The sequence below is a fragment of the Lygodium microphyllum genome, chromosome 20, assembly GCF_053477565.2.
Source record: "Lygodium microphyllum isolate KBCC chromosome 20, Lygodium_microphyllum_v1.1.10, whole genome shotgun sequence".
Lineage (NCBI taxonomy): Eukaryota > Viridiplantae > Streptophyta > Polypodiopsida > Schizaeales > Lygodiaceae > Lygodium > Lygodium microphyllum.
Genome location: NC_141154.1, coordinates 67,842,938 through 67,862,298, shown reverse-complemented (window position 1 = coordinate 67,862,298; position 19,361 = coordinate 67,842,938).

The window sequence follows — 19,361 nt, the reverse complement described above, 5'->3', positions numbered from 1 at the left end:
GGGAGGGGGGGGGGGGGGGGGGGGGGGGGGGGGCGACGCGTCGCGACATGGTGTGGTGTGTGTTGAGGGGGGAAGGGGGAGGGGCCAAATTTTGGAGGGGGGGATGTCATGTTATGTTGGGGAGGGGGAGGGGGGCGCGTCGCGTCGTGCCATCCGTGGGGGGCAGGGGGAGGAGGGGGCGTCGCATCGTGTCATGTCATGGGGCGGGGGGGGAGGGGCGTCGCGACATGTTGTGGTGTGTGTTGAGGGGGGAAGGGGGGGGCCGAATTTTGGAGGTGGGGGGGAGGGCGCGTCGTGACATGGTGTGGTGTGCGTTTGGGGGGGGGGGGGGGGGGCGCTCATGGTGGGTGGTTGTGTGTGTTAAGGGGAGGGGGGCACGTCACATCGTGTCATGTCATGGGGCGGGGGGGATGTCATGGGGGGGCACGTCGTGTCGTGTCGTATCATGGGGGAGGGGCGCGTCGCGTCGCGTCGTGTCGTGTCATGGGGGGGGCGCATCGCATCGCGTCATGTCGTGTAATGGGGGTGGAGGGGGGATGTCATGGGGGGGGAGGCGCGTCGCGTCGTGTCGTGTCATGGGGGGTAGGGGGCGGGTCACGACATGGCGTGGTGTGTGTTGAGGAGGGGGGGCATCGCGTCGTGTCATGTCACGGGGCAGGGGGGCATCACGACATGTTGTGGTGTGTGTTGAGGGGGGAAGGGGGGGCGAATTTTAGAGGTGGGGGGGAGGGTGCATCATGAGGCGGGGGGAGGCATCACGACATGTTGTGGTGTATGTTGAGGGGGGAAGGGGCGGGCCGAATTTTGGAGGTGGGAGGGAGGGCGTGTCATGTCATGGGGGGGATGTCATAGGAGGGGGGGGCGCATCGCGACATGGTGTGGTGTGTGTTGAGGGGGGAAGGGGGGGTGCGTCGCGACATAGTGTGGTGTCATATCATGGGGCGGGGGGAGGGGGATGTCATGGGAGGGGGCACGTCACGTCATGTTGTGTCATGGGGGGTGGGGGGGGGGGGGGGGGGGGGGACGCGTCGCGTCATGTCTGTCTGTCAAGATTGTGGGAGAGAAGGAAGGAGTCTCACTTGTAGCTTTCTTGCTTGCACAATGGGGGAATACACACAGAGATGGAGGCTGAAAATAGTTTTCCTCTTCTTAGTTGTGTAAGCCAAAAGGAGTCACATACAAAGAAATAGAAGAACCCTATATATGGGTATCAAACCAAACTCAACTAATCAAGGTGGCATACTAACTGAGTCACGAACTAGAGTAGATAAGGATAGCTATCATGTAGCTATTATTCATGGCTGTGTACCAACCGCATCTGCAACTGACAAGTCGGTGACATAAATGAACAACGGTCACCCTGGCATATTGCAAGTGGAGCTCGATCTCTCAACACTCCCCCTCGAGCTCAATCCCAATTCCTGCACACCAAGTAGGTCTCTAAACTTGCGCAGCTTCTCTGTGCCCAATGCCTTCGTAAATATGTCAGCTACCTGATCCTCTGTGCTGACATAAACTAGATCAATAAGACCTAGTAAAACCCTCTCTCGCACATAGTGATAATGCACCTCAATGTGCTTTGTTCTAGCATGATAGACTGGGTTATTTGCCAAGTGTATACTATTCATGTTGTCACAATAAATGACAACTGGCCCATCTGTAGGCTGATGCATATCATAAAGTAGCTTATGCAACCAAGCTACCTCACATGTAGCCATTGCTGCGCCCCTGTACTCAGCCTCTGTGCTGGATAAGGCAACTGTAGGCTGTTTCTTGCTGCTCCAAGTGACTGCAGCACTCCCAAAAGAGAACACATATCCACTGGTAGATTGTCTATCAGAAATGCTACCAGCCCAATCAGCATCAGTGTATCCATGCAACTGTATCTGAACCCCGGTCTCATAAAATAGTCCATACTGCAATGTGGACTTCACATACCTGAGTATGCGTCTAGCCGCATCCAAATGCGGTTTCCTTGGAGCTTGCATAAACTGACTTACCAATCCAACAGCATAGCTCAAATCTGACCTGGTAATAGTCATATAAATCAAGCTTCCTACTATGCATCTGTACATAGTAGGGTCTTCCAGAAGCTCACATGCATCTGCGCTTAGCTTCACATTCTGCTCCAAAGGAACTGAAATAGGCTTACAGCCTGTCATCCCATATTTGGACAGCATGTCCAATCCATACTGCCTCTGCAAGAGCTGTATCCCACTTGGTGATCTAATCACCTCAATGCCCAAGAAATAACGCAGCTCTCCCAAATCCTTCATCTCAAACTTCTGCTTCAATAGCATTTTCACACGAATGATATCTTCATCACTGTCACCTGTCATAATCAAATCATCAACATAAATGACAAGTAGCATAATACCTTTCTCTGTTTTTCTCACATAAAGTGAGAAATCTGCCTTGGAAATCTGAAAGCTAATAGTGACAAGATACTGTCCTATCTTGTCAGACCATGCTCTAGGTGCTTGCTTCAAGCCATACAAGGCTTTCTTCAACCTGCAAACAAACTCAGGATGAACGGCATGCACATAACCTGGTGGCTGCTCCATATAGACCTCTTCTTGCAAATCACCATGCAAGAAGGCATTCTTTACATCCATCTGATGTAAAGACCATTCCTTTGATGCAGCCATAGCAATGACTACTCTTACGGTTGCCATCCTTGCAACCGGACTGAATGTTTCTTCATAATCAATGCCATATGTTTGTGCATACCCCTTGACTACTAATCTTGCCTTGTATCTATTCACAGAACCATCTGCATTGTGCTTCACCTTATAACCCCACTTACAACCAATTGCATTCTTACCTTTAGGCAAAGGTACCAATTTCCATGTAGCATTTGCTTCCAAGGCATCCATTTCTTCATCCATGGCTTTCTCCCATTTTTCTTTTCCCATGGCTTGCTCAAAAGAAGTGGGTTCTGGTTCCTGTATCACTTTGACCATATATGCATAGTGAATGGCTGTAAATCCATCATATTTCAGCCTATCCACAGGATACCTAGCTCTCATAGACCTGCGCAAAGTAGGTTCACTCCCAGGTGCTCTCAAAACATCCCTGGTCTTCCTTACTCCAGGTGTAACAATAGAAGGAATACCCAACTCATCATCAATGCTCTGTTCTGAGCCACTGGATTCACCATCCACATAAGAGTGACCTGCATTCACATCAAACATGGGCTGATCAACCTTCTCTTTTCCTTTTCGTGATACCTGCATACCACTAACTGCATTGCTTTGAGAAGATTCTCCTGATCTCAATCTGCCTGTCCATGGCGAAGAATGTGAACCACTGCTAGAGGACGCTCCAGGTCCACTAATATTTTGTGACTGCTGCTGTGAATTCTATGCAGCATTACCATTTTCTGCATCTACATCATCAATCACATTTACTGGTTTATAGCAGCTACTCATCTCATCAAAAACAACATCTCTTCTCACTATAAACTTACGAGTAGAAGGGTTATAGCATCTATACCCTTTTTGCTGCAGAGAGTAACCAATAAAGATGCATTTCTCAGCTTTTGGATCCAACTTGGATCTCAACTCATCTAGCACATGTACATAGGCAATGCAACCAAAAATTTTCAAATGAGAAATATCTGGTTTCCTACCAGTATACCTCTCCTCTGGAGTCATCCCATGTATTGCTGCAGTGGGAGTCCTATTCATTATGTAGACTGCTGTAGCAACTGCCTCAGCCCAATAAAAATCTGGCAGGTCTTTTTCATTGAGCATGGCACGAGATACCTCTCCAATATGCCTGTTTTTCCTTTCTGCAATTCCATTTTGTTGTGGGGTATGACTGCATGAATATTGCTGCTTTATGCCATGCTCCTGCAAGAACCTTGCAAACTCATTTGAGAGGTACTCTCTCTCTCCATCTGACCTTAGGCATTTTATTTGCAGGCATGTTTCTTTTTCAACCATAGCTTTAAGAGTTTTGAAATGCCCAAAAACTTCACTTTTCTTTTTCATAAAATACACCCAAAATTTTCTGCTATAGTCATCAATAAAACTGACAAAATAATGACAGCCTCCAAGAGATGCAGCTTTAGTAGTCCACACATCAGAGTGGATTAATTCCAATGGCTTCTCACTCTCTTGAACATGTCTAGGAAATGGTTTCCTTGCCTATTTTCCAAATTGACAGGCTTCACATACCTTATGCATTTCTGCAACCTTGAATTTAGGCAATCCTGCAACAATATTTTGGGCCTGCATTGATTTAAGTCGCTGTACATTAACATGACCAATGCGTTTATGCCAGATATCAATATCCGCAACTACACCGGTCCCATGTGCAAACATTGCTGCACTCAATTCAAACATGTCTGCATCCAATGTAAACATTCTGCCCTTATTCTTTCATTTTGCTATCAAGCGACCTTTATTTTTCATATCCTCAACAAAGCATCCATGAGGATTAAATCTGACCTGCAAGCCCTACTCAACCATTTGACCAAGAGAAACTAGATTCTTGGTGATATTCGGGACATGAAATACATCGGACAGGTATTTCTTTTTCCCATCCTCTATAGACAAAGGAATTTTTCCAATCTATCATGTGGTTTGATGCACCTGAGTCAACATACCATACATCATTGCTTTCTTCTACACTTGTCATAGAATTGTTCATGTGCTGCACCATAAACAAATGCACATTTCTGTCATCACCCTGTCTACTAGAAGATGCATAATTCCCTTGTTGCAGTTTTCCATTCATGATGTCATTCTGCTTTTTATAGCAGTCTTTAGCCATATGACCCATTTTACCACAGTAGTAACATTCAACATTATTGTTTGCATTTTGGCCTCTTTGCCATCCACCACAACCTCTTTGGCTCCCCCTGCCTCTAGAGTTACCACCTCCTCCTCCATAGGACTGGTTTTCTTGAGTTTGCTGCATATTCTGATTTCTACCATGGCCTCCAAATCGGCCTCCTCTACCTCTGTCTCTACCTCTTCCAGCATTTGAGTAGAAGACAGCTTCTTTTGAAGTTCCTCCTGAAGAAGATGTACCACCATTTCTCTGCTCCTCAGAAATTAGAAGAACAATCAACTCCTCAAAATCAGGAAATCTTTCACGGACGGAAATGGATGTTCGGAACTATGCATAATCCTTTCCTAGACCATTCAAGGTCACAGAAACTAAATCATCATCTTCCACTGGCGACCCAATGGAAGCAAGTGCATCTGCAATCTTCTTCACCTTCATGTGGTAGTCATTGATGCTCATATTTTCTCTTTGCACATTATGCAACTCTTGCTTGAGCTACATTTTCCTGGCTTGCGTATTTGTGCTATACATTTTTGACAAAGTATCCCATGCCTCCTTTGGCGTACTTGCATCCTGAATATGCACAATCATAGAGTCTAAAATGCTGATAGACAGCCAGTACATAACTTTCCTGGCTCTCTCATGCCATGCTTTAAATGCCTGCATTTGCTGTTGATTGGGAACATCAGAAAGAACTGGTTCTTCTTCATTTCCTGCAACAAATTCCAAATATCCTTTTCCCATAAGGAAATTCGTCATTCTAAACTTCCATGCTTGGAAGTTGTTCTTGTCAAGCTTTTCAGTGACAATCTGTGGAAGAGAATCAGACACCATTACAGAACACTGCAAAAAATTCTGTCACTGCAAAGAACACAGCTTCAGCCTCACAATGGCAAATCTGCAAAACTGATGAAAGTGGTATTTGACCACACAGTCACTTCCTAGTGACGATTTTGCATCAACAGGCAACAAGGATGATTCTGTAACTCCCAATGTCTCTGCGCATAAGTATATGATGCAATTTCTACAGTAACTTTTCACCGACCTGTAGAACAGTGGCTGCACAGCATAAAACTGGGCATTTTCCTAAGTGCGTGCAGAAAACGTCCGCCTCCAAAACAGGCCCCGAAATGGCCTCAAATCAAAAAAACAAGGTCGCCAAGGGCTAAAGCCCTTGCCCGCAGCATATACTACCCTCTTGCTTCACCGCGAAGGGCATCTCAACCTGAGACAATGCACTCCTGCACTCTTCGGCTATGCTACCTGTAGAGACTTGCTCCCAAAACAGAAAATGAAAGCAACATTGCTCCTCTTACCAGAACACCGCGAGCTTGGCTTGCTTTCTTGAGCTCCTTACCACGAACAAGGCTCTGATACCATGTCAAGATTGTGGGAGAGAAGGAAGGAGTCTCACTTGTAGCTTTCTTGCTTGCACAATGGGGGAATACACACAGAGATGGAGGCTGAAAACAGTTTTCCTCTTCTTAGTTGTGTTAGCCAAAAGAAGTCACATACAAAGAAATAGAAGAACCCTATATTCAAACCAAACTCAACTAATCAAGGTGGCATACTAACTGAGTCACGAACTAGAGTAGATAAGGATAGCTATCATGTAGCTATTATTCATGGGCAGTGTACCAACCGCATCTGCAACTGACAAGTCGGTGACATAAATGAACAACGGTCACCCTGGCATATCGCGAGTGGAGCTCGATCTCTCAATAGTGTCATGGGGGGGGGGGGGGGGGGGACGCGGCATGTCGCGACATGGTGTGGTGTGTGTTGAGGGGGAAGGGGGAGGGACCGAATTTTGGAGGGGGGGGTGCGTCGTGACATGGTCATGGGGGGGGGGGGGATGTCATGGGGGGGGAAGGGGGGGGCGGCACGTCATGTCATGTCATGGGGCGGGGGGGGGGGGGGGCGCATCGCGACATGGTGTGGTGTGTGTTGAGGGGGAAAGGGGGAGGGGCCAAATTTTGGAGGGGGGGATGTCATGTTATGTTGGGGAGGGGGAGGGGGCCGCGTCGCGTCGTGTCGTGTCGTGTCATCCGTGGGGGGCGGGGGGGACGTCGCATCGTGTCATGTCATGGGGCGCAGGGGGGAGGGCATCGCGACATGTTGTTGTGTGTGTTGAGGGGGGAAGGGGGGGGCCGAATTTGGGAGGTGGGGGGGAGGGCGCGTTGCACATGGTGTGGTGTGTGTTGGGGGAGGGGGCATCATGGTGGGTGGATGTGTGTGTTAAGGGGAGGGGAGCACGTCGCGTCGTGTCATGTCATGGGGCGGGGGGGGGCCGAATTTTGGAGGTGGGGGGGAGGGCGCATCGCGACATGGTGTGGTGTGTGTTGGGGGGGGGGGGGGGGGGGGGGGGGAGGCGTCATGGTGGGTGGGTGTGTGTGTTAAGGGGAGGGGGGGATCCCATTGGGGGGGGATGTCATGGGGGGTGGGGGGGGCGAATTTTGGAGGGGGAGGGGAGGGCGCGTCGCGACATGGTGTGGTGTGTGTTGGGAGGGGGGGGCGTCATGGTGGGTGGGTGTGTGTGTTAAGGGGAGGGGGCACATCGCGTCGTGTCATGTCATGGGGCGGGGGATGTCATGGGGGGGAGGGGGGGGGGGGGGGGATGGGGATGTCATGGGGGGGGGGGAAGGGGGGGGCGGCACGTCGCGACATGGTGTGGTGTGTGTTGAGGGGGGAAGGGGGAGGGGCCGAATTTTGGAAGGGGGGCACGTCGTGACATGGTCATGGGGGGGGAGGGAGGCACGTCGTGTCATGTCATGGGGCGGGGGGGTGGGGTGGGCATGGTATGTGGGGGGGAGGGGGGGGGGGCGCGTCGCGACATGGTGTGGTGTGTGTTGAGGGGGGAAGGGGGAGGGGCCGAATTTTGGAGGGGAGGATGTCATGTTATGTTGGGGAGGGGGCCGCGTCGCGTTGTGTCATGTCGTGTCATCTGTGGGGGGCCGGGGGGGTCGCGACATGTTGTGGTGTGTGTTGAGGGGGGAAGGGGGGGCGAATTTTGGAGGTGGGGGGGAGGGCGCGTCGCGACATGGTGTGGTGTGCGTTGGGGGGGGGGGGGGGGGCGTCATGGTGGGTGTGTGTGTGTGTTAAGGGGAGGGGGGCTCACGTCGTGTCGTGTCATGGGGCGGGGGGGGGGGGGGGGGGGACGCGTCGCATAGTGTCATGTCATGGTGGGGGGGCACGTCGCGTTGAGCTGCATGGTGGCACTGCCGTGGACTGGTGGTGGTAGGCCCGTGGCCTCCCCCTTGACCCCATCCTTACAATCGTCTTCTTTGCCTTCAACATTGTTTTCTCCTTCTCCCTCCACGTCAACTCCTTCTTTCTCTACATCGCCGACATCAAGATGTCTTTCCCTTTCTTTTCCTCCCCGCCACCTGTCTGTGATGACAGGGAGGAAGGGTTTTTTTTTAATTTCTCTTTAATTATTAAGGGGGGTTCTATGCGGAAGCGCAAGGATTTTACAAAAATGAATCCTTTTATGCAAAGTTTTTTGTTTGCATAATTTACTCATGGACATACAATCAGAATTTAAAAACTTCATTAATTATGTTCCATAATGTGTGTTCTCCCGCCTTATAGGAGAAAAATTACAATTTCATGTGCTGCCTCATCTAGCACATCTACATGTCACCAAGATCAAATCCACCTATAGCTAGCATTTTTAGGTGTCCCAAGTAGAACTTGGGCTATATAGGGGACCAAGTATTTCCTAGATGCATAAAGGATTTACTAGTCAGAGCCGCCTTGGCACCTTGACCACCTCCTACTTAATACGATCCCTACTGGGAGACCTCTCGCCATCGAAGTCAGTCCATGCTTCCGCGGTAGTAAAAACATCCCCTCTTGGTTTGGGGATTCAACACCTATCCTTGGGGGAGGTATAGGGCTCCTCAATTTATATCTTTTCTAATACTTAATTCAATCAAGATCTAATCTAGAAAATCACAAACAAGATTGATGTCTTCAAGCAGTTATGACTTCAATCAATCATGTATTTTTCAAGTGATAATTAATCTAGTAGCAATTGATACTTGAATTTCACATAGTGACTTCTTTCCCTTGGAATTTAACTAAGGGAATCTAGATTTTGGGGTCTCTAACTTCCCAGTTTAAGGTTTATTCTTGTAATCAAGTTTCTTGGCCTTAAGTTAGTTCCTTTAACTTAGAGATATTTCCAGTCTTAAAATCTTCTATCGAAGCTTCTAGATTAAATTATATCCTTGACTAATTTCTTTGGGGTTTGCTCTTTAAAAATTCCTCATGATTTCTCTTGAGTTCTAGAATTTCATAGTTTTCCTAATAGTTTCTAGCCTATAAAGATATTCTAATAATTTACCAAGTGAATACTCTAAGATCGCAGTATTTCTTAAGAGACTTATCTTATTTCTATTGAATTCGGATAGAAAATTTTAGAAAATCATGTGGTATCGCGATTGGTAAAGGATTGTTATCCGCACTTGTGACTCCATTAGTGGGTCCATGCTCACAACTCCAATTGTTGCTTCCACATTAGTAGGGTCATTCATGATTTTTGCTTCTTTATAATGGAAATATGATTCGTAGAAGAGGAAGAACACAGCAATAATACCAGTTGGCAAGGTATAAGACTCTCGATGATGATGATGGTTATTGCGGGATTCAATGATGTAGGCCTCGCAAATGATTCTTATTGCCTTGTGGAGAGCAATACTTCTCTCTCTCTAGTAGATGGAATAGGGACGAGAGTAGAGGTATGACTTCTAACTAGATTGATAGAATATGATAAAGTTCTTTAGTGTCTTCTCTTCTCGGATTAGAGTAGAAGAGGATGAGAGACCTTCTACGTATCCCCTTCCTTGGGTTGAATGGAATGATGTCTCTTTATCTTGCAGAATAGAGTCTCCTCCTTCTCGATTAGTGTCTCGTCCTCATCGAGATTGCTCTTGTTCTCCCTTCTTCTTGGTCATCCCCAAGCCCTCAATTTATAGTTTTGGAGAGGGGAGGGGGATAAAAGAGAGGATGCTTGTTTTTTAGTTTTTTTCAATGACATCACCAATGACAAAGAGAGAACACTTTCTTTTAGTGCTTTTGATGACGTTAGAGAGGGAGATCCATTTTTGTAGCACAAATATAAAAATTTATGAATCTATAGGTGAGCACCATGTGACGCGTTGTTGGGCAACTATCACTCCAAGGCTTACGACCAAGGCATAGACCTTGGCATCTTGGCCTTGGCATACTTCGCAATGGGCTATGAAGGTTTTATTGGCACCGTTGGCTGCAAGCAAGAAGCTCCCACTAGCTTGTATGAAAATCTTCCCAGGAGGTCACCCATCTCAGTAGTGTCGTCACCCAAGTGCACTTAACTACCAAGTGACTATCCACTAGGCTAGTTCTTTTTGTTGTTCTACACTACAAACATAGTTTTAATAATCTAGTCTTGGGAGGGTCTCCCAACTGTTTCTTCCATGAATTGGCATATAATACCTCATTAATAATAATTATTATCTTCATAATGAGAGTCTATTTCATAATTAGAGCTAGTATTTTTTTTTAACTGTGCAACATAAATCAATTTTCTATGGAATGTATATATACATTAAAATAAACTAAGTAATGGGGGCATTACATTCTTCCCTCCTTAGAGAAATCGAGATGTCCTTATCTTGAGAGAAACTGGGGGTATTCTTTCATAAGGGTTTCCTCGTCGACCCAAGTGGCGTCCTCTTTAGAATAATCCTTCCACTAGATGAGATATTCTCCAACGGTCCTATTCCTAAGTATTCTTTCTTTTACATCCAAGATTCTATGAGATTGAAGTTTAAGTAAACCTTGGCTCGACATTACAACTTGTTGATCATCAAGAATATGATCAAGATTAGGTACATAGGGCTTCAAGAGACTGACATGGTATACATCATGAACTTTTAGGGTTTCAGGAAGTTGCAGCTTATAAGCATTAAGTCCAAGAGCCTTTATGACTTTGTAAGGTCCACAATATCTTGGGCTTAGCTTCTTGAAATTTCCGAAGAATAAATAACTCCTCTTTGTGCATATACGGATAAAAACCGTGTCCCCTTCTTGGAAGATTTGCTCTTTTCTCCCTAGTTTAGCATAGGCTTTCTGCCGATCCTTGGTAGCTTGTATATCTTGCTTGATGGTTTTGACTTGTTCATCCATCTCCTCAAGCATCTTCTTAGAAGCTTCAACCTTCAAGGTAGGGTCAAAGAAGTTTAGCGGAGTCAAGAATTCTTGCCCATATAGAGCTTGAAATGGGGTCAGTTGAAAGCTCTAATGATAGGATGCATTGTAAGAAAATTCCACCAAAGATAGATATTGTATCCACCGTCTAGGTTCTTTGCAACAATATGCCCTAAGTATTTCTTCAATGACTTGATTTACACACTCTATCTGCCCATCAGTTTGAAGGTGATAAGCTGTATTAAAACAAAGCTATGTACCGAGAGCTTCAAATAATCCCTTCCAAAATGCAAAGTGAATAGAGAATCATGATTGCTAATAATTATGTTTGGCAGTCCATGAAGTCTAAAGATTTCTTTAACAAATAACCTGGCAATATCTAAGGCTTTGTAGCTGGTTTTGACCAGTAACCTTAGTCAACATGTCCACAATTACCATGATTGAGTTGTATCCTCCTTGAACAGAGGGTAATCCAACTACAAAATCCATACTAATGAATTCCCATTTCATCTAAGGAATATCAAGTGATTGTAGCTTTCCTGGCAGCTTAACTCGTTCGGCTTTTATTCATTGGCAACTCAAGCATTCAGTTACGTATTTAAGTATGTCACTTTTGAGCTTCTCCCAATGATAGCTTTTCCTAACTGCATTGAGAGTTTTGGCATAGCTAAGATGTCCTAAAAATGGGAAATCATAAGCTTCCCATAGTATCTTCTTCTTAAGTTCTTGACTTGAAGGAATACATAATCTTATCCTGAAGTAGGCAAGTCCTTCCTCAATAGAGAAGTTTAGATACTGTGTCTTGAGCTTAGAATTTTGTTCTTTATTCTGAAATTTCTTCAGCATTTACTGATATTTGGGATCATTATTTGCATTTTTCTTGGCTAGCTCAATGATGGGATTGCTAGGCATTGATATGATTGTAGCTAGCATTTGAGCTCTATGAGGTTCTTCTAAGATAAGTGCATTGAGAAATGATTTGTGGCTTGAAGCATTTGCAATTACATTATCTTTTCCTTGTCTATATTTGGTCTCAAAATCATACTCTTGCAAGACTTTGATCCATTGACGTTGCCTCATATTTAGATTTGATTGAGTGAAGATCCATTTAAGACTTTTAGGGTTGATTACCAATGAGAATTTCTTCCCAAGTAGATAATGTCTCCATAACTTAAGAGGGTAGATAATTGCGAGTAATTCCGGGTCATGTGTAGCATAATTTCTCTCATGAGTCTTCAATTTTCTAGAGGAATATGCTACTGGATATCCTTCCTGCATGAGTACACATCCCAAAGCAAGAGAGCTCACATCGGTCACCACTTCGAATTCTTTGCTAAGATTAGGTAGTTTGAGGATCGGGGCTGTGACTAAGCTCAACTTGAGCCTGGTCAAAGCTAGACTGTTCAACTTGGGTCCATTTAATAGCAACTTGCTTCTTGAAGAACTTACACTTCTTCTTCTTAGCATGCAGCTTGTGAGTCCACATCATCTCAAGAACTATCCACAGTTGTGATTCGTGACTTCCTTCATCCTTGGAATATGTCAAGATGTCGTCAAAGAATACAAGGACAAAAACATCAAGATGAGTTTTGAATATATCTTGCATTTATTTGTTGAAGGTAGCAGGGGAGTTTGTTAATCTAAATGATATTACGATAAGCTCGTAATGATTGTACCTTGTGCTAAAAGTGGTTTTTGGGATATCTTCTTGTTTGAGTTTGATTTGGTAATACCCTGATCTAAGATCAATCTTGGAGAAAATCTTTGCTCCTTGTAGTCGATCAAGTAGTTTGTCGATCCTTGGAATCGGATACTTATTCTTGATCATGACCTGATTTAGCCCTCGATAATCAATGCAGAGATGGAGAGTCCCATCCTTCTCTTTCTGAAATAACATCGGAGCTCCCTAGGGTGAGTTACTAGGTCTAATGCATCCCTAATCTAAGAGATGTTTGAGTTTTTCCTTTAGTTTTATGGCTTTCAGAATGGACATTCGATATGGTCACTTTGCAACTGGTATACCTCCTAGTACTAACTTGTTGACTTCTCTCTATGGTGTAGCTCCTAGTACTAACTTGTCAACTTCTCTCTATGGTGGAAGTAGAGTCAACTTCTCTCTATGGTCGACTTCTCTCTATGGTATACAAGTGAGTCTTTTCCTAAACCTTTAGCAATTTGAGAAGCTTTCACTAATTGAATCTTTGGTTTCCCTACTTCTTCTTGTGTGGTCACACTTGTTGTCCTACAAGATTCAAGAATGTGACTTGGCCCTTTTCACAATGAATATGAGCGTCATTGGGAATTAACTAGTCCATTCCTAACAGGCTCTCATAGGTTCCTAGGTTCATCACTCTAAATTACATGTTGGTTTGATTGCCACCCAGATTAAACTCCACCTTACTTGTCTATTGTGTTAAGGAAACTTCTTCTCCATCAACTAACTCAACTATCAGCTTAGGTGCCTGCATTGTGTCTATGCCTAGTTTTCTAGCACACCTTCGTGATATGAATGAATGTGTACTTCCATAATCAATCAAAATTTTTAAGGGTTTACCGTTATAGGTTGATGGTGTTTGAATCATTGAGAATAGTCGATTTGGTCCCTTCTTGTTGAGAGAGGCATGAATTCTCACTCTCTCTATGTCAGTTTCCAAGGTGGGACCTTCATCATCTTCTACTTCCTTGAGGGTTATGTTGGCAACTCTTCCTCTAGTTGTGGCTATCCGGTTCTGGTCATTTATGAAACTTGTTTTGGCATTCATTTTGTCGGAGTTTTGGGCATCACCTTTGGATGTGGCCAAGTTCGTTATAGTAATAACTCCTGAAGGTATCCTTATTACCACCAGTAAAGTTCTCCACCACCCACGTCTTAGCCTTCTTGATATTAGCAGATTGGAATTGACCTTTGGCTCTTTTTGCATAGCCCCTAGTTATATTTCTATTTTGAAACTTATTATTCCAAGGCTTATTGTTTCTTGGTTTGGACAAGAGTTCCTATACAATTGGTCTTGCTCTTATCAATGTGTCTTGGAGGTCGAATGCCCGGAGGGTTCACTATAGATGTTGTATGGTATCATGTGAGTGTAAGGTGGGGGGGGGGGGGGGGGGGGGGGTTTGGAAGGGGACACTTAAGCGTATACATTAGAGGTAGACCCTTCTTAATTTCCTATATTGAATTTAAATTTAAGGAGGGGATAAAGGAAAAAAAGAAGGGGGGGATGCATTTGATCACCTCTCTCCATAGATTGGTTTCTCCATGGCATACAAGAGACCTTGACAAGTAAGGTTAAAACCCTAAACCCTCACATAGTAGGGTTATTGAATTAATCATAGTATGGGAGGGGGGGAGTTGGCACTCTCCCATGGTTTTGGTAGAGAGATTCAACTCCCCTTCTTCTAAAGAGAGCTTGGTGTAGTCACTTTAAGTATAAAGGGGTTCGATTCCCCTAGTCTCTCTCCTCACGTGGTAAGGGGGCACATGCACTAAAAAACATTGCGACACATACTTCGATGGTATCCAAGTGCCACTACATAAATCACTTTGTGATATGACTATTTTGATACTTTTAATTTCTTAGGATAATTCCAAATTTTAAAAAGAAAGTTAGTATATGTTCTATGAAGTCTTACATTTAGGAAAGGGGATACATAAAAAGTCATACATGTATATATCTTATAAGCTTAAATAGGGGGATATATTAGTCTTACAAGCTTCATAAATAGGGGGTTTTTTTAGAAGTCCTTGCACGCGGGTGACATGTCTTCTTTACTATGAGTGAACCCCCCGTGGTCGGGATGGACGCATTGCTTCAAGTCGTGTGTTCAAGGGATCATCCAATCCATGGAAAAACTTGAATACTTGTTGTGCAATATCCATAGATAGTGCATACTTGAGAAGTGTTACAAACTTCGAGTAATAGGCTTTCATCGTCATTCCAAGTTGCTTTAGACCAAAGAATTCATTCATCTTTTGCATGCGGTATGCTGGTGCAAGATACTGGCCTTGTAGTGCATCCTTTAATATGTCCCAACTAGTGGACTCTTCAGATATTCATTGGTCTTTACACCATTTTTTCCACCAAATTCGGGCTTCTCCTGTTAGCTTTAACGTGCCAATCATTGCTTGATTAGCTAGGGTGATTCCAGCAGCAATGAAATAATCTTCCATAGACTCGACCCATATTTCTGCTTCAACCTCGACGTTTTTTCCTTGGCCATCAAACTCAAGTGGTTTGATTTGCTTAAGCAAGAACTTCTTTTCTTGGATCTCAGCAGCATTAAGGGTAGGAACAGTTTCCTATAGTATCGTAAAATTTTCTCTAGCTCTGGGAAGTTACTATATGTATATCCTCTACATCACGTGTGTTCAAGGCCTATTTATAAATATCCTTATATGTGAATTTTTCCTGAATAAAACATAAATCTTTTCTATTCAATTTGTAAATAACCCCTTTATATTACACCCATTTGTAAGTAAAAAATGTATAAAAATGGTATTTTAAAAATACCTTATTTTGAACTCACATGATGCACACATATATTCATGAGTAGCTTACCCGAGTTCTCTAGTCAGCTTTATGAATGTTATCATACATTTGCTCGTATCTTTTCAAAAAGAGAAATCATTTCATAAGGATAGAAATACTCTATATTAAATTTTCAAATAAGGTTACATCATGATAGAGTTTTTCGAATTAACTTAAGGAATCTAACCATGGATTTTAGATATATCTACTAACTCGTAATTCTTAATTGCTAGAATGGTAACCAATTTCATATTCAATGGATAGACAAAAATAATTTCTTTTACTATAAGGGAAAAATATATGGTTTATTTTGGGATTACTAGTTATTTGGGATAGAAATTTTCCTTAATACAATCTAAGCATGGCATTTGGATACATCCATTGGGTAATAATCAGGCTTTGAAGAATGGATATCTAAAAATTGAAACTTTAAAGGAAGATCAAGAAGTCCATCTTTGACGTAGTTGCATCATTTAGAGCGACCAACATTAATAATTTGGTCTGCTGGGATGACCTTTGTCGCTTCCTCATAAATATATCGATTTAGTTTAACTAGTCTCTAGTGAATAAAGTTGAATTCACTCTAGCTTCATGGAATAAATTAACCTTCATGACTTTAAGGTTTTCCATCCATCTTATCCTCTTGAAATTGGTCTGAAGAAAGGCAAGATGGTTTGCGTCGATATGACAATATCCACCACTTATCATCCAGTGTATTTCCTGGTATAGTAGAGAAGAATCATAAATGCGATCCAGAATCCGCATTACTTGCATTCTCAATCCATAATCTGTAGAATGCATTGAAGATGTAAACATTGCTCGGAAGACTAGGAGCTGCTCCCAATCTTTATCTGTATGGGTAGGATTAAAAAAACACATATTAGCAAGAGAAAGGGGAAAACATCTCACATCTCAAGATACAATTACCAAGTTTTTCTAATTTCTTTTGGCTCTGATACCATTTGTAACGTACCTGCCTTTATTACATGACGAGTAACGTTTTAGTAATCGCCCATAGTTTACCCTCCAGTCGTTGCCATCTGTACTCTAACCAGAAGGATCAAAGTTTGCCTAGCTCTATAACCCTAGGTCTACCCCGCAGGGGAAGCATCCTATCGTTACTCATGGAGGACCAACCTGAAGGTTTCTAATTGACCTAACAATCACCTATCAACAACTAGCTCACATCCGGAGGTGTCCTTCGAGAGGCTTCTTGTCCAAAAGGAGTGACTACCATTACCCTTGGTTCATGGAGTACAACACTTTTTTCCAATAGCAGACTAAGGATTTATGAAATCCCTCGCAATGCTCTGGCATAGCTGTCGTACCTTTCCCCTAAGATAATTTACATTTTGGGTTCTGAGACTAAACCCTAGGTAAGTCAACAAATCGGCCATTCCTAGAGTTTCTTCCTAGTGTTTGTTTTTGGGAAAACCTCTCAACTAACAGAGACCACCCTACCATAGGATTGGATTCATCGGGAATCCATCCACCCACTTCCCTCTATGGAAGTTCTTAGTTATCTAATTGCCTACCACATTACGTGAAACATATAAAAACAGCTTCATCAATTAAAAAGAATCCTTTTATGCATAGTTGTTTGTTTGCGTAATTTACTCACGGACATACAATCAAAAGAAAACAAATTCATTGGTAATGTTTCATAGTGTATTCTCCCACCCATACAGGAGAAAAATTACAATTTCATGTGCTGCCTCATCCGGCACATCTGCATGTCACCAAGATCAAATCCACCTATAGCTAGCATTTTTTGGTATCCCAAGTAGAACTTGGGCCATATAAGGGACCAAGTAGTGTGTAAAGGATTACTATCCAGAGCCCCCTTGGCACCTTAACCACCTCCTACTTAATACGACTCCTATTGAGAGACCTCTCGCCATCAGAGTCGATCCATGCTTCTGCGGCGGCAATAAAAACATATCCTCTTGGTTCGGGGATTCAACACCTATCCTTGGAGGAGGTATACGGCTCCTCAATTTATATATGTTCCAATACTTAATTCAATCAAGATCTAATCTAAAAAATCACAAACAAGATTGATGTCTTCAAGCACTTATGACTTCAATCAATCATGCAACTTTCAAGTGATGATTAATCTAGTAGCAATCGATGCTTAAATTTCACATAATGAACTCTTCCCCTTGGAATTTAACTAAGGGTATCTAGATTTTGGGGTCTCTAACTTCCCGGTTTAAGGTTTATTCTTGTAACCAAGTTTCTTGGCCTTAAGTCAGTTCCTTTAACTTAGAGATATTTCCAATCTTAAAATCTTCTATCGAGGCTTCTAGATTAAACTATATCCTTGACTAATTTCTTCGGGGTTCGTTCTTAATAAATTGCTCATAATTTCACTTGAGTTCTAGAATTTCGTAGTTTTCCTAACAGTTTCTAGCCTATAAGATTTTATAATAATTTACCAAGTGAATACTACCTCTCATGGATTTCCACTTTTGTTTTGTTACTCAATGAAGATCAAGATCCCTTGCAGAGTTGCAATGGATGTAGATAAGCACGTGGGAGCTTGCTGAAGAATAATCCTAATCTAAAGCCTTCACCAATAGACAATACCAAAGAGGAAGTAAAGGCTATAGAAGAGGTAAAATCTTTAGATCTTATGGTCGATAGAGCTATAGTTGTTGTGGATAGCACCTTAGGAGGTGGCTCTAGTTGAGTAGGAGGCTGCATTCTCTACCTTCGACATAGATTTTACATAGATAGCATGAGTGAAGTCTTCATCAATGACAAAGAATAAAATTTTCTAAGATTGCAATATTTCTTAAGAGACTTATCTTATTTCTATTGAATTCAAATAGAAAATTTTAGAAAAACCTATGGTATCAAGATTGGTAAAAGGTTACTATCTATGCACGTGACTATGTTAGTGACTCACGTGTCACAACTCCAATTGTTTCTTCCACGTTACTAGTGTCATTTGTGATTTCTACTTCTTTTTCTTCAGGGCCATGACGAAAATATGATTCTAGAAGAAGAAGAACACGACAGTAATACCGGTTTGCAAGGATGTAAGACTCTCGATGATGATTATGGTTATTGCGGGATTCAATGATGTAGGCCTTGCAGATGGTTCTTCTTGTCTCGTGGAGAGCAATACTTCTCTCTCTCTAGTAGATGGAATAGGGACAAGAGTAGAGGTATGTCTTCTAACTAGATTGATAGAATAGGATAAAGTTATTTAGTGTCTTCTCTTCTCGAATTAGAGTAGAAGAGGATGAGAGACCTTCTGTGTATCCCCTTCCTTGGGTTGAATGGAATGATGTCTCTTTATCTCGCGGAATAGAGTCTCCTCCTTCTCGATTAGTGTCTCGTCCTCGTCGAGATCACTCTTGTTCTCCCTTCTTCGTGGTCATCCCCAACCCCTCAATTTATAGTTTTGCGGGGGGTGGGAACTCTTGCTTTTTAGCGTTTTTTCATGACAAAGAGAGAACACTTTCTTTTAGCGATTTTGATGACATCATTGATAACATCAAAGAGGGAGCTCCATTTTTGTAGCGTGAATATAAAAATTTATAAATATATGGGCGAGCACCGCATAGTGCATCGTTAGGTGGTCAGAGAGGGAGCTCCATTTTTGTAGCACGAATATAAAAAATTATGAATCTATGGGCAAGCAACGCATGGCGCATCGTCAGGGGGCCATCACTCCAAGGCTTATAACCAAGGCATAGACCTTGGCATACTTGGAAACGGGCTACGAAGGCTTCGTTGGCACCATTGGCTATGCACAAGAAGCTCCCACTAGCTTGTAGGAAAATCTTCCTGGGAGATCACCCATCGCGGCAGTGTCGTCTCCCAACTGCACTTAAC